This window comes from Myotis davidii, unplaced genomic scaffold (genome assembly GCF_000327345.1).
Source record: "Myotis davidii unplaced genomic scaffold, ASM32734v1 scaffold7527, whole genome shotgun sequence".
Classification (NCBI taxonomy): Eukaryota; Metazoa; Chordata; class Mammalia; order Chiroptera; family Vespertilionidae; genus Myotis; species Myotis davidii.
The window spans coordinates 1,312-4,600 of record NW_006298305.1 but is presented as its reverse complement, the minus strand read 5'-3'; the positions used below and the strand labels follow the sequence as shown (position 1 = coordinate 4,600).

The 3,289-nt window shown below is 53.6% G+C and overlaps 1 long non-coding RNA gene and 1 pseudogene across 2 annotated transcripts; both read right to left on the bottom strand.

Annotated features, from left to right (window-relative positions):
• Positions 1-1,395: 1,395 nt before the first annotated feature.
• LOC102772724 lies at positions 1,396-2,612 on the bottom strand (annotated as a pseudogene). Its single transcript, XR_436197.2, has one exon. The product of XR_436197.2 is annotated as an ADP/ATP translocase 3-like (transcript).
• Positions 2,613-2,614: 2 nt separating this feature from the next.
• Positions 2,615-3,273, bottom strand: LOC102772530. The gene is made up of 3 exons (XR_436196.2): positions 3,036-3,273; positions 2,854-2,901; positions 2,615-2,700 (listed from the first exon to the last, which is right to left on the bottom strand). It is a non-coding gene; the product is annotated as an uncharacterized LOC102772530 (long non-coding RNA).
• Positions 3,274-3,289: the final 16 nt, after the last annotated feature.

Here is a 3,289-nt window from a genome sequence, read left to right as displayed (position 1 = left end):
GTCACCTGTTAAAAGTGCGGGCACAAACAGGCAATCAGACATTCCCCGAGGGGGTCCCGGATTGGAGAGGGTGCAGGCCAGACTGAGGGCCCCTTCCCACCTCCTGCACCACTGTGCATGAATTTTGTTCACCTGGCTATTAATATATATAAAACAAACAAAAAACACCCAAGTTCTGTGTCCCCCACAGCTACATTTGGGATTGCCTTCCCCACGATGTTTTTTCCCAGAACACTTAGCCCTTATCACACAGACGCCTTCTTTGATTACTGTGCTTTTTCATTCACTCTGTTTCTTCCCACACAACGTATGTCCCACAGGAAAGCAGCTTTTCTGATTTTCCTTCAATGGTCCCCACATGCAGACACACTGTCACACAACTAATATTGGTTCATGAATGGTCAGTGTAGAGCACCTCCCTGTGCTAGAGACACGTCTTCATTAATGTGGCCTCAAACCACAGCTGTCCTGTGGCAGCTACAGCACAGCAAGCTCTCACATTGTCATCAGGGCACCTGCTCTTCCCACAGAGTGGTTCTCCCTGAATCTACAGGAGACTCTGCTTCAGAAATCCCAGGGTTCCCACTGCAGCCAGCACTAGAGGGAAGGGCAGGGAGAGAGGGTGGGCGAGCAGAGCAGAATTCCAACAGGAACTTATCTAAGATGACCAATTACAGGACCCCTCCTCCTTGCTAATTCCAGGACCTGGTTCCTTGGGGAGTTTAGGAAAAGATGGAAAGAACAATCAATTCCTAAAGGGAGCCAAGAGCAGGATGAGACTGAAAATTCATCTCTCCATACCACGGACTCTTGTGTGCAGGGACCCCTGAGCCTTGTGGGCACAATGACAGACAACTCACCTCTGGCTGATGTTGGATAGGAAACACTCAAAAGAAGTAAGAGACGAAAACTCAAAACAAGAACACAAACAGGCACATTCCTCTACACCAGCGGTTCTCAGGAAGAGACCAGGGAGCCAACTGGGCACAGCCCTGACCACACTCGGTCCTCACAGCCTCTCCTGTCCCCCCTGCAGCAGCCTCAGCACAGCAAACACACAGGACTCAACAATTCTCAGTGCTTCCTTTTATTTCGTCTCAAATTTAGGATCTCCTTTAATTCATTTTTCAAAATATGTTTTTATTGATTTTCAGAGAGAGAGGAAAGAAGAGGGAGAGGCAGATGGAAACATCAATGATGACAGAGAATCATCCATTGGCTGCACTGGCATGACCCTGGTGGGAACTGAGCTGAAATCTGGGCATATGCCCTGAAAGGGAATCCAGCCATGACCTCCTGGTTCCTGGGTGGACACTCAGCCACTGAGGCACACCAGCCGGGCTGTTCTCCTTTAAGGAACCCATCACCCCTTCATGGCAACAAGTGAAGAAGAACGCATATCCAGACTCTTATTTCAATCAGGCAGTAAGAAGCTGCAGCTGAGCACACCAGGAAGTAAAAACAGGAATGGGGAGGGCCTTGCCCCACCTCTACTGGACAGGAAAGGCTGGGGAGGGGATGTGGCGGGCAGGGATAGCCCAGCCTCCCACCTCCTCACATTATGCTGATAGGAACACACGCATTCAAATACCCTTTGCAGAAAGAAATCAGAGGTTCTTTTTTTTTTTTTCTCCGTGTCTGGAATTTCTGGAAGGTCAATGGTCGGTAACCGTGAGAGGCCTCCGTGGCCCTGGGGTCCCGTGTCGGGGCAGGCGGGGCGCCTAGATGACCTTCTTCAGCTCCTCCTACAAGACCAGCACCAAGGCCCTGCCCATGCCCCTCAGGACGTTGGACCAGGAGCCCTTGAAGAATGCCTTGCTGCCCTCGTCCTTGAAGATCTTCTGTCAGCAGTGGATGGTGCCCGTGTACAGGATGTCGGCTCCTTCGAGCCCCGACTGCATCATCACCCATCGCTGTACGGTGTCAAAAGGGTAGGACACCACGGCCGTCACCGACTGGGCAATCATCCAGCTGATGAGATATGGGTGTTCTTGGGCTCAGGAAGCATGCCTTTGGCCGTGTCGTACACCTTGAAGTAGGCTGCCCGGTAGATGATCATGCCTTGCACAGAGACGCTGAAACCCTGGTACATGCCCCGGATGCCGTCCGACTTGGTGATCTGCACCAGGCAGGGTCTCAGGCCCTTGAACTGGTGCTCAGTGCCTGATTCACCTGATTTCCCCACGTCGGCTGCCAGCCGGGTCGAGGCCTGCGCGAAGTGGCCCCGCCAAGGCCAGATTGCCCGTGAAGTGCCTCCAGAACTGGGTGTGCTGTCTGCGCCCTCCCGGGAAGACCTGCTTATACTTATCCTTGAAGGTGAAGTTGAGGGCTTGGGTGGGGAAGTAGCGGATGACACTGGCAATGTTGCCCCCCCAGAAGGACAGCACGCCCTGCTCCTTGGGGATGCGCACGATGCAGTCCATGATGCCCTTGTACTGCTTGTCGGCGGTGCTCTGCTGGCTGGCATGCTGCACCTGCTACAGCAGCTTGACCCGCTCCATCCAGGCCATGCCTGTCTCGGAGATGGCGGCAGTGACGCCTCTGGCTAGGAAGTTCTTGTGGAGGCGCCCAGAGGAGCCCTGACTCAGCCCTGCAGCCGCCACCAGGACCAAAAAGACTGGGAAACTCAGAGATTCTTGAAGCACAAAGCGGGAGCGTGAACAAATCTCCCTTCACTGGGTCCACGACAAGTGCCTCAGGCTGTGGAAGAAAGTGATCATGAACAAACTCAGTTCAGTGGCTGTAGGCAGTGACATTCTCAACAGCCAACTGGAGATTCACTATGTGCCACAGAATCCCCATCACCCAGTCCTGTCCCTTTTGCCCCAATCCCTGCTATCATCAGGGTCTCACCTTTAGAAGCCGTGAGAGATACATCAGAGCCCCGGGCACCATCGCTGCCTGGGGTAGAACAAAACAGGACGGGGTCAGAGTACCCAGGAGAGGAGACTAAGGGAGGAACTATGGGGGTGAGGTCCCCTATGGGATCCAGACTGTACTATCACAGGATGTCAGGGGTCACCCTCCATACTCACTGGCAGCCTGGGCATAGCTCCCTCCTTTTCCACCTGTGGGAAGAAAACATCCCGTGAGAAGACAGGGAGGAGGCAGGGCCATGAGGTCCTAAAGGAACTCCTAGTCCTGGAGCCCAGAGAAGTTTCCAAATCTGTGACAACAGACCCAGGGCAGGATTAGGAAACTTGAAGAAACTACACGTTTAGGGACTGGACCAACCACCCTCCTGGAGGTCTGTCCTCAGCAGGGACCTTCCTCCCTGACCTCGGAGAGC